The sequence below is a fragment of the Triturus cristatus genome, chromosome 10 (genome assembly GCF_964204655.1).
Source record: "Triturus cristatus chromosome 10, aTriCri1.1, whole genome shotgun sequence".
In the NCBI taxonomy this organism is placed as follows: Eukaryota; Metazoa; Chordata; class Amphibia; order Caudata; family Salamandridae; genus Triturus; species Triturus cristatus.
In genome coordinates, this window is record NC_140593.1 from 353965076 (window position 1) to 353978575 (window position 13500).

The window sequence follows — 13500 nt, forward strand, 5'->3', positions numbered from 1 at the left end:
CAGTTCAATGAGAAAAACAACCCTTTCAATGCTATTACATTATTTTCAGTTAATATGACATCGACAGGCTAGCTTAAGTCAATACATTATTATTTCTTTTATATGCCTATAATCCCTAAGTATGATTACCTACTACAAATTAATAAAAAATATATTTCGGTCCACATCACTATTTCCATTTTCTTTATGTCTGATATTTTTGTGGGGCAAAAGTCATGAATCCTTCCGTCATTTTCTTGTGGCTCGTCACCATTTCAATCACCAGCATATCTATTCCTGAGAACTGAATCCACCAATATCATTATTGCTATACGGCCACAACAAACTCTTGATTTTGCTTAGTTCTATATTTTCTTGCGAGAAGGTTTTGTCAAGGATTACCAATACTGTGAAGAAGAGGAGGAGGGCAGCCCGGGGACGCTGCATGCCAGGTAAGTTGTTTTGATTTACTATTATGTAATGTAGATTTACTTGATAATATAGGAGATGTGGAGGCAGGGGCTGGCCAACTCCGCTCCGCTGAGGCGTGTGTAGAGATTGCCTTCTCCACGTTCTCCGTGGAATGCGGAGGAGGCAAATCTCTGCACACGCCGCGGGCGGAGCGGAGTACTCCCCCCGGGGTTACTTACAACATAATTTTTTACATTTCAATACTCTTGATAAAAATGCAAAAAATACATATTCAAGGAAAACCTTAATACAATAAACCCGTAACAAATTAATCAAACACTAACAAATACACACGGTAATTGGATTTAAGCAAGAATAAACACCTCCCCATTCATTCCTGCACTGTAGGGAATTAAATTTGAATTCAATAGTAAAAAGTATTTTTTCTAAATCATAATTTATTTATTTTTATTTAAGAAATGAGCCAAAATGTCATCAGATGATAACAAATATTCATAGTCCGGGGATTTAGCAGTACATAGAGTGCTTCCTCATTATTAGTTTCTACTGGCTGTTTAAAAGTGCCCTAATTCATTTACTTGGCATATGCATCCGACTAACACAGGAAAACAAAACATGTAATATATCCTGTATATTGGCTCTGCAAAATTGACAACCAGTGGCATACTTTCAAGGGGGGTGTTTGGGGTGTGACACCCACAAAATAAATGTATTCTTAGCCTGGTAGTTGGTTCTGTGGGCCCTCAGTGGGACCTGCTATCTCTGTGTCCATTTTTCTCACTGTGAATCAAGGATAAAAGTCAAAACAGTGACCTTTGTTTGAATGGTAGAGAGAAACAAAGATACCCATCTAGTAGCTGAATTCCAAAATGTGAAACCAGATAAGCTGGTATCAATACCCGCTTCCATGCTTGTCCAAATTGTATGATCCTAGGCAAATATTTTATTTCACAGAGCCTCGATTTTCTTTATTATCACATATTTTCAAATAATTGAGTTCAGGATGTGTGCTGTACAAGCACTTCTTATGTTTTTAGTAGACTGTAAAGTTGCTCCTTCTATACTAAGAATCTAGGTAATATTAGGGTATACATGACTGACTTGCCTCTTAGTTCATCAATGACATTGTAATGGAGGGAGGCAAAAGCCATGAATGTTTTTAAAAATTGTCTGTCTATATAGTGATATAATCTGAGGTACTAAGCTGAAACACTACCGCATGTTAAAGAAATACACTTTTTTACATTTTTGAAGAGATTGTATCATATTTTTCCACTATGTTTGTTACATGATATCCATGCCAAACGATGGCTAGGCTTGTGCACAGACTCTTAGTACCAAGCAAGACCCAAAGCTCGGCTCCAGCTCTGGTTGTCCTATTAATTTCCCTGCATGCATTCCTCTATTTGCAGCTTGAGCTTAGTACAGGGGGCTGTTAGTCACTTGATAAAATGATTTGTAAAAGGAGTGGACTAGAAAAATGGAGCCCTGTCCACATGAACCGATTTGCCAACTCTATCATAAAGGCTTACAAGGGTTCTACATAGATAGCTTTCCAACCCACAGATGACACAAGTGAACTCAGCACCAGCGCTGAATGTGACAGACAGGTTATTGTGGCCCCGCACAACCATATCTAATACATTTTTTAAATAGAGCAATTGCTTTTGGGTTAATAAAGGGATCAGGGGCACTAAGGTAACAGAAACAAACCTATTTAATTGTTCACAATATCACACACACATGCACTAAGAAGAACAGTCACTTTAAATAAAAGCGTTTCTTATGACAGGTATAACCTGTTTCTCAGTACATCTAGTACAACTACACAGGATATCATAAAACCGTCAGGAAGGCACATTGTGAGCAATGAAAATAAAATGCACTTATCTAACATGGTAAAAATGTTGTCTCAAAACTAACACCCTAAAACCTACTTCTATGCGCCACACTGAAAGAACATGGAAAGTAGAGCAACTTGCAGTCCAGAATTTCTTAAGGAAAAGCAACAGATTGCATATCTTTTGGACAGCAAAGGCTGTCGTCATCAATGGAGGTGTGAAGGCAATGTTCCCTGCGAAGTGCACACACATGCTGCAGTAGCAACCGTCTTCTGGCAGAATATCGGGCTATATTCTGGATAAAGGACCTCACACTTAAGTGGAAAAATTGCAGTCTTAGTATAGTAAATCTTATCAGATATTGGAATTCCTGACATAAGAGAACGTCAATTCAGACTACGCTATTTTGACTATATGTCTGTACTTGTTCCTATTTGACTTAGACATGGTGATAAGTAGACACTTGACCCAGACTGATGTTGCATCAGGTGTTATATCTATGTCATCAGTCGAACGACCTGACACTTTTACTGTTCTTAGAAAGATAAGGTGCGATGACATCTTCATCAAATGACAGACATGACTGTGATTCTGCATAAATGGAGCTAATATGGAAACCTCCATGATCTAAAAGGGTGACCTGCATGATCGAAAATGGTGACAGGGCCTACCTAAAATGCAGTCAGATTAGGGGCTTTACCTCAGGGTCTGTGCCGTGAGTTGGGTCTGCTTTGTCTGAGTTGTTTTTTCTTGTCGTACTCATTTCACTAAGACGTTTTAACTTGTTAATTTTCTGGACTGGGATCTTCAATATATATATAGTGTATGGTTTACCAAAAACATTGTATATCTTCACCCATAGAACTACTCCTTGAATGGGTTCAAATTTACTACTTTTTGAAACTCACAAACATTGGCAGTAGTAGGCTTTAAAAGCTGCACCAGTCTTGAGTTTCCAGACATGCTACTGTCAATCAGACATCCAAAGGTGATGGGATGAATGTTTGCAAATTGTCTAACCAGAGGCAATTGCTCAGGTAGCATTCCAACCCATTGTTTTCCACCCACTGTGCCCCTTTCAATATGGGTCTACCTATTGGAAATCAGTCCTGGCCCTGTTCCTCATGGAAGCCGTCCATTCCAAATCTACGTCATCTCACCTCTCCAGTCTGCAGCCCACTGATTTTTTTTGGTTTGGAAACATTTCAGGCCCCACTGCTCCTTGATTTCCCTGTTTCTTGGCCTGTGCTCTTGTTGCCAGAAAAACACTTTTTTTTAAGTCCTTAACTCCAGTTCAACCCATGCTGATGTCTACAAATTATTGCCCATAAGACACTCTACAGGAATGTTAAAGTATACCACAGCCTTTTTAGGGCCAGTAACCTCCCCCTCAGCTGAGATTGACTACTGTCATGGGGTGGCTATTCGTAATTTTGTTTGCGCTGGTTACTTGGTAAGTGCGCCGAAGTAAAAATTGCTCAGGTGACACCAGTTTTCCAGTCCCCATAGTGACACAGGTACCTTTGTCCCGGTAAGCTTCGCCTTCAATATCATTTATGAGGGGATACTCGATGTATTTCCTCATATTAGGATGCCAGGTAGCCAAAGCGGCAAGGTCAGTGCCACCCTATGATATCAGGACAGCCTCAGTGACTTATCTGACTGAGCCAGAGCTCCCTGTAGTACCCAAGGTGAACCTAGCTACACCCTGTGGGGTTTTGCTGCTGCTAGTGCTACTGCTAGGGGCACTAGGGGAAGTAGTAGCAGTATTGGTGCCTTTCTTAGGGCAACTGGTATCAGATGTCCTATGCCTTTTTTGTTTACAAACAAAGCACCAAGAAGGTTTATTACTAGAGGAAGATGAGGATTTGTACCCACCCCGAGGGGAAGATTGTTGTGGCCCTGAACAAGACTCTTTCTTGGTATCTTTAGGTTTTTCCCTATCTTTCTCTTGGGACTTAGGTGTATCTTTCTTCTTCTGGTCACCCCCACCATGCGACTTATTTCTCGACCTGGTATGAACCCATTTGTCTGCCTTCTTTCCCAATTCTTGGGGAGAGGTGAGATCAGAGTCCATCAGGTATTGGTGCAGTTTCTCAGACACATGGTTATTAAGGATGTGTTCTAGTCATGTACATTACTACCATGTAACCAGCCTTCCAGAGCCTTAATTGCACAGTCTATGAAATCAACCCAGTCTTGTGAAGAGGTTTTCTGAGTATCTCTCCTCACAGGTAAGTCCAAACCCTTCAATAAGTGCCTCTTTCAAGCCTTTGTAGTTGTCTGCATCCTCTTCTCTTACTGCAAAGTGTTTGTCTCAACCTTTATCTGTAAATGAGAGTCACAGGATAGATGCACACTGCTTATGGGGAACCTTTTGGACTTTACAAGGGCAGTAATCCACTTTTGGATATCCTCCCGGGTCTTATAAGGAGGGACCACCCTACTAAGATTCTTAGAGTCAAAGAGTTCCTCTCTGACTCTGAAGTCTCTATTTCTGTCACCATGAGGATTTAACCCCAAATTCTTCCTCCTTTTTCCACTTATAGGGCTTCCCTTTTGAGGACCAATTGCCCCCTCTCAAACTTGAGTTTTGCTTTCTCAAGGTTTAGCAGGTTGAACCTCCTATCTATGATGGCCTCATCTAAATTAGAGTGAGTGTACCCAGTAACTAATTATTTGGAAAGTGAGGAGGATGATGAGGAAGAGGAGGTCCTATTTCCCCTTATCGTCTGTATCATCCCAGGGGGGTGAAAATGGGCCTACTGCGGTGACCCCTTTCTATACCATCAGTACCTCCCTCTACAGGTATAAGGTTGTCCATCGAAGTCTCTTCTGACTCCTCATGGTCATGTCCAGTGACAGAGCCAGCAGTACTAAGTACCTCTAGCTCTTGTCCTGCAAGGTCATCCCTCTCACCAAGGTATTCCTCCCCCAGTGGCCTTCCAGCTTTTGGAGGTCATCTTGAAGGAGTAACTCCATAAGAAAATACCTAGTGGGGTTACTACCTGTCTTCAGTTTCTTAGCCTTAAACAGGATCCTATGTTCCTGGAACCTAGGGGCACTGTACCCAGACACCTGAGTGTGACTTGGTTTCCCACTAAACATGGTACTAGTGTAGTGTGTGTACCCTACCCTAGTAATTTAAACTTCCCAGAGGTTGGAGGAAGGCTATGCTAGACCCTTGACACCTAACCTAAACAGCAAAAAAGACACTACTTATCTAGTATAGTGTATTCCAAAAAGGAAGTTGTGGTTTCATGTGGAAACCCTACTGATGACAAAGTGGTAAAGCAATGCAAGTGTTTATCCCACCGCTGCCAACAATGTAGGAGGTTGTCTCAGTATATAGTGTACACCTATGGTGAGGCACTGTGCACTGAGTCCAGGCAACCCTTAGTGATAGTGTGTAGGTCCCTGATAACCAAAGCCCTCAAGGGGTAGCTGTGGAGAGCAGCTAAGGCTTATCCAGGTGGGTGTTAAGCGGGTGCGTTTACCATAATAGTCAGTCAGAAGAAAGACCCAAACAAGTGTTATAAAAATACTTTAGTATTTATTATCAAAACAATAAGAATTAACTTCATATATCTCCTACCTGGAGGTATCAAATATACAGAAGAAATACTTCAAGAACAAGTGGCTACCATGGAAAAACAGATGGGGCCCTATGGGGGGGGAACCATATATTAAGAAAGTGGTATGTGAGGTAAGTACCAAAATGAGACTGATACCTAAGGTTGGAGAAGATCTGGGGAATCACAGAGCCACCAAAGGTAAGTAGCTAGGCACCTGTGTGCTGAGCGGTTACACTGGGTCAAACGTCCATAGGATAACAAAGGGTAAGTTGGGTTGGTATTTTCTTGTTTCAGGACCCTTCCCAAGGGACACCAATTGGATCAAGGGAGGTTCGAGGGCCACCCCACCCATGGATACCTAGAATACCTTAATATCCACACCAGCCCAGGTGCATTGGTGTGAAGTGGTGTTGGAACCACTTGTAGGAGCCAATGGAGGATCTTGACGGTCTGGCAGCTACAGCGACTTGTGGACCAGGATGGTGGAACCCCAACATGGATTCTGGATGAGAGGTATCTGAAAGCAGAGGGAGCAGGGTACAAACCACTCGGAGGTGTCTAGGAGGAGTAGGATCTGTGTGATGCTTGATACGGGGGCATCTTGAAGCACAAAGACCTTTAGTGAAGAGAGTCAACAAGCCTAGGCAATGCAAGACAGATGCAATGCATAGGGATGCAGTTCAGGTCGCCTGGAGAGGAATTGCAGTTTCCCAAGTTGCATGGAAAACTGGTCAGGCCTCTGGAGAGCCAACAAACCACCACCTGTTTTGCAGAGATGGGAGATGTCCGTGGGACAACAGGATCAGCAAACCAGTTGTTGATGTTGAGGGGCCTGTGGATGCAGGTAAATGACTCCTTCACTCCAAGGGAGATTCCCTCTTGCTTGGATGCAGGCTCGGAAGATGCATGGCCACAAAGTTGCAGAAACTTTGAAGAGCACGGAGACAAAGTTGCAGCCGGAGTCTTCCTACCAAGAGCAGTCTTTGGTCCTGGCTCGATCGAGCAGCAGAGTTACAATGTCCAGCAGCAGAAGTGTCTTCAGACAGGTCATGATAAATCTAGACAAAGTCCAGGACAAATCTAAGGGCCCGTCCTCAAGGGAGCCATTAAGTAACCCTAAAAGGGGGTGGGGTGTCTTCTGCAGTGATCCACCTATCAGGGGAGTTAAGGAAAGCTACTCGGCTGGTCTAGCCCGTCAGATGTCCCAGGGGCCAAGATTCAAGATGACAGAATCAAGAGGTCACCTGGAGGAGCTCTGGGCACGCCCTAAGGAGGAGCTAGACAGGGGGTGGGCACTCCCCTGTCCTTTGTTTAGTTTCACGCCAGAGCTAGAACCAAGGGCTCCTGAATTGGGCAAAACTGATTTATTCATGTGTGCCCTTCAATGCAGTCTGGTGGTGCTCAGAAGTACAACCACACTACTTAATTCTAAGGGAGAGGTGGTCCCACTTCTCCTTTGCAGAAAATCCTTTGTTCAGCTTTCCCTGCTCAAATTAAGCTCGTCAGCAGAGGGGGCACAACAGTTTCTGTGGTCGGCAGCAGCACGAGCTGGCAGGCAGATCCTGTAAGGCTACATAGGTTGGTATTGGGGGTCCTCTAAGGAGCCCCTAGTACATGGCATCATGCAATTAACACTGGAATCAGTGTAGTTGTATCATTCTAACATGTTTGATACCTAAGATGACCAGGTTTGGGGTAGCAATCATGTAGTTGGACATCTCAACTTGCCAGTGTCCACTACCCCTTAAAATGGCTGCCCTGTAGTAACAAAGCCCAGAGAATGGATTCCAGGGTTTGCAAGGGTACCTTCACAATTACAACGATGCACCATGCCCTTGGACTGAAGGGCCTACTTTAGGGGTGACTGATGAGTTTTAAATGCAGTGACCAGGATATAAGGAAAACCTTATATCTAAAGTGAAAGGTGCATGCACCAATTCATGCAGACTGTGATAGCACACACTCATCTACTCACACACCTACTCACAAGCACAAACAGTCACTCACACACCCACTCAATGACTCACAAAGCCACTCACACATTTAAAATGTCTCACACACCTACTCCTACACCAATACAGACACTCACACACCCACTCACAGACCCATAAAGTCACTCACACACCCAGTCAGTGACCCATACAGATACCCTTTCATAGACCCTTACAGTTAATAATACACCCCCATACAACTACTCACACACCCAATCACAGACCCATGCAACCACTCGCTCACCAACTCACTGACCAATACAGCCACTCACACAGCCACTCAGACACTCACAAAGCTGCTCACACACTCACTCATAGGCCCATATAGCCACTCACACACCCACTAATAGAACTATACAGCCACTCACACATCTACTCACCAACATATATAGCCACTCATACACCCACTCTCAAAGGTTACAGGTTACAGTTAGGAAATAAAATTTAACAAACCTTCGAAATTCACAAAAAAAACTAAAGGTTACTGGCATGTTATAGTTAGGAAATAACAATAAAAAACATAGAAATTTGCTGATTAAAAACACTGGTTACAGAGATGTTATAGTTAGGAAATAGAATTAAATATACCTTAGAGATTCACTGAAAAAAACAAATGTTGCCAGGACTTACTGTTAGGCTAAGAAGATTTCACATGCAAAAAACCATATACATACATTCACCAGTTATATTTACCTGAGCTGCTTATGACCACACATAATACATCACTTATGACATGGTCAGTGACATCACTGATGACATTACCAATGACATCTCAAATGATATCACTGATGACATCATCCACAGAACCACCCACACACCCACTCCCACATAACCACTCACACATCTATTCACATACCCGTACAGCTACTCACACACCCACTCAAAGCTCCATACAACCACTCACACACCTGATAACCACTCACATACCCAATCACATATCCATGCAACCACTCACATACCCACTCACAGATACACAAAATTAGTCACAAAATGATACATCCACTCACACACCCACTGTCATACCCACACAACTACTCATACACCTATAAGACCACTTACACACCCACTCACAAACCCATACAGCTATTCACACACCAACTTACATACCCATACAACCACTCACATACTCACTCACACACCCATACAACCACTAACACACCCATTCAACCACTCGCATACCCACTCATATGCCCATACAACCACTCATACACCCACACAACTACTCAGATACTTACCCACACACCCATACAGCCACTCACACACCTACTCACACAACCACTTACACAGTCACTCACACATCTAGAAAACCACTCACAAACCCATTCACAGACCAATACAGCTACTCACATACCCACAGACAGACCTACACAGCCACTCACATACTCACTGACAGATCCAAACATTCACTCACACATCTACTCATATACCCATACACCCACGCAGAAACCCGGTCACACACTAATACAGACAGTCACACAGCCACTCAGATGACATATGTTAGAAATAGTATCACTCATTAGTAGTAAAAAAATAATAGTAATTTAACATATGGAGTAACAGTATATATCTTGAAGTCTCAGAAATATTTATGAAACACACTAGCTGGATGATGTCATCAGTGATGTCACTTGAAATGTAATTAGTGATGTCATCAGTGATGTCATTGACCATGTCATGAGTGATGTAATATGTAAAGTCATAGGCAGTGCATTGCAGGGACATCAGTTATAGTTATAGTCTATGGCATTGGGGGGGTATGGATGTGTGAGTGGTTGTATGGATCTACAAGTGGGTGTGTGAGTGGTTGTGTGGGTGTGAGTGTGTGTGTGTAAGTGGTTGTATGGGTGTGTGAATGATGGGTGTGTGGGTGGTTGTATGGATCTGTGAGTGGGTGTGTGAGTGGTTCCATGGGTATGTGAATGGGTGTGTGAGTGGTTGTGTGGGTGTGTGATGTCACTGACCATGTCATTTGTGATGTAATATGTGAGGTCATAAGCAGTGCATTGCAGGGGTGTAAGAGATAGTTAGCTCAGATTACTATAACTCAGTAGCAGATGCTACCTGACGGGGTGGGGAGGGTGATTAATTAATAAAAACAATCTTAACTTATGCTGGCCAGCCACCGCCTCCCCTGCCTCCTCTTCCTTCTTACTCTGCAGTCCCACTAGGAGCAGGAAGAACCCAGCACATAGGCTCCCCTGAGCCAATCACAATGCTGCAATGCAGCACTGTGCTTGGTATGAGCGCCATGGATTGGTGCTCAGACTCGACCCTTGACCAGGGAGCCTGTTCATGTTCCTGACCAGGCTGTGTAATTTAGCCTGGTAGGAATATTCAAAATGGCCATGGACTGTTTGGTTGGCCCAAGAGATCCAGCCAAACTGTTCATGCGCAGTTTGGGAGTGCACACCACTCCTCCCCTGCGCTGGCCACTGCTGCCCCAAACTGCACACAGGCCACTGGCTCAATAGGAAAAATAAAATGACAATAACGATATGCGATATGCTATTGTCATTTTATTTTTGCTTTTTGTGAAGTGGGGCAAGCCGCCACTCCTATAATCTGCTGAATTTCTATGGTTTTGTGCATGTGAAATCTGAGCTTAACTATAACGTCCCTGTAACCTTTGTTTTTTTCAGTGAATTATCTACTGGCGGTCACCAGTGGGTAGTTATAGTTAGGTCTATGTTTCCATAGAAAAAGCGTTTTTTGCCTACCCTATATCGTTGGCGTCATTTGCTGAATGTTCACAAACGTTTCCCAAAAAAGTGTCTTAGGGAGCCTTGTAGTGCATTGAAAGTTTTGAGGGGATCCAACCATCAGGGCCCAAGAAAAAGGAGGGGCATCAAAAAAAAAGTGTGTTTCCCATGTTAATTTCCATAGGAGCTTTGAACACGAGTACAGCCCGAACAGCCGGATGGAATTACATCAAATTTAGCAGGAAGGTAGATTTTGGTTTACAGATCATGCTTTTAGTTATCCGGTTTGAATCTATTCAGTAGTTGTTGAGACATTTTTAAAAAAACAAATAAGAATATGCGCGACCGTGGCTAATTTGCAAATAATAATGGGCTCATCTAGGGAAATGCAGATCTCTGATTGGCTGCCAACACTTCAACCAGAAAGTGTTGGCAGTCCTCTTAGGACACGGCATAAAGCCATTCATTTTTTCAATTCGCTGCGATTTTTCCCAAAATATTAGCAAATATTGCCGTGAATTAAAAAAAAACAAGCACCGACTCCCGCTCTTATTTTAATTGGAGCCCCCAGGTGTACCAGGCCTCGAGGGTATGTGGGGATTATTCAAAAAATGGAAAGGGGCGCATGTGGCTCCGCTCTGAGGGCTTAAAATGCCCCCAGGGCTACCAAGTCCCTGGGCTAATTATAGTAAGAAGAGGGGGTTGGGCGAACTCCTCTGGGCCCAGGGAACACCTCCTTCCCGGGACTACATATTAAATGCTAGGAGGGGCGTGAGGACACCCCGAGCTCCAGGGACCACCACCAAACCAGGGTTTAAAATAAAATGCTTAGGGGGGCTGTGAGGAGGCACCCCGAGCCCCGGGGCCCACCACCTCCCTACACTTTGTGCTTAAAGAAGGAGAGGGCTGTGCAGCCCCCCTACCGGGCTGCTCTCAGCCCTGGGGACCACCACCACCCCAGGGCAGGCCTTTGGATATGAAATGAGGTGGGCCATGCTGCCCTACTCCTGGAGCCAATATTTGCCCTGGGGATGGCCACCTTCCATGCCCTGCTCCTGCTATGTCCCCTGGTGCTCACCTCAGGGATATGGCTATTTGCTGTGACTTTTTGGGAACTTTGACAGCTCACGTCAAGTCTGAGCAAACACTCCACTTCTAGCATGCGGAGCTGATAAAATGCTCTTGGTTGCTGGAAGCGGAGGTCTCATCTGTTTCCCTGCCCGCTTTCCAGGGGGCAGGGAAACAGATTAAATGATTCCTCTCATAGACAGGGAGCTGCATGTTTAGCAGCCCCCTGTCTGTGAGAGCAATGCCGGCTCCTGCAGGAGCGGGGAGCCGGCAGGAGCCTGGGGGAAAAGAGCAGAAAGAGGCAAAATAAATTTGATATATGAGCAGAAAGAGGCAGAATAAAGGTCAGTAACGAGCAGAAAGAGGCAAGATAAAGGTGAGAAACAAGCAGAAAGAGGCAGAATAAAGGCCAGAAATTAGAAGAAGGGGACTGACCAAAGGTCATCAATGAGCAGAAAGAGGTAAGATATAGGTGAAAAACAAGCATAAAGAGGCAGAATTAAGGTCAGAAACAAGCAGAAAAAGGCAGAATAAAGGTCAGCAATGAGCAAAAAAAGGCACGATAAAGGTGAGAAATGAGTAGAAACAGGCAGATTAACGGTTAGAAATGAGCAGAGAGAGGCAGAATAAAGGTCAGCAACTAGCAGAAAGTGGCAAAATAGAGGTCAGAAATGAGTAGAAAAAGGCAAAGTAGAAGTAAAAAACAAGCAGCAAGAGGCAGAAAAAAGGTGAGAAACCAGCAGAAAAAGGCATAATAAAAGTCAGAAACGAGCAGAAAGAGGCAAAATAAAGTTTAGAAACTAGCAGAAAGAGGCTGAATAAAGGTCAGATATGAGCAGAAAGAGGCAAAATAAAGGTCACAAATGAGCAGCAAGAGGCAGAATAAAGGTAAGAAACTAGCAGAAAGAGGCAGAATAAAGGTCAGAAACAAGCAGAAAGAGGTAAAATAAAGGTCAGAAATGAGCAGAGAGAGTCTAAATAAATGCCAGCAATGAACAGAAAGAGGCAAAATAGCAGTCAAAAACAAGCAGAAAGAGCCAAAGTATAGATCGGAAATGAGCAGAAAGAGGCAAAATAAAGGTCAGAAACGAGCAGTACGAGGCCAAATAGAAGTCAGAAACGAGTAGAAAGAGGTAAAATAAAGGCCAGAAATAAGCAGAAAGAGCAACAATAGTGGAGCAACAAGCAGAAAGAGGCAAAATGAAGGTCCGCCTAGCAGTGACAATGTTCCCTGCCTGGGTGCGAGCTCTCTCTTGCTGCATCAACTTGCTTGCCTCTTGCCAATAACTTCCCTCCCCAGCCAGGTGTGTCATGTGTAGCAAGTATCAGTTCCCCCTCAAGGAGTATTATGTGTACTTGTACCCACGGGCAGAGTGCTGCCCTCTAGTCCTCATGTCTATGTGTACAGGGGGGTTTCTGCTTTCTGCACCCTCTTCTCCGCAGCTCTATCCTTAATAACTTATGAGCAATTATCTCCTGTGTCTCGTTCTTGTGCTTCTCCCTGCGGTGTTCCCTTTACCTCAGACTGTGGATTCTTCAGCAGTCCCACCAGAGCTGCCCAAGCTGTCGCTGCATCTAGTGATCTCTCACTACCAGTTTTGTTGGCTACCCAGAGCCTTACTGCTCCCTCACAGGCCACCCACTTTATAAAATCCCTCATCCGTCTATTTACACTGGGGCCCCACTGTGCCTTCCAGTGGCTTGTGATATCCCTCTTTGCTAATACAAGGCTCAAGTCCTGAAACTTACTTGTCACCTTATTTTTAGCAGTATGGGGGACCCAATGCAAAAGACAGTGTCCCAGAGTTGTGGCTACTTCCCTTTCCGTCACTTCATCCAGCACTGTTGTCACAGTGCTCCAGAAGTCCCTTATACTTGGGCAACTCTAGAACATATGAAGGAATTCCAACCCCTC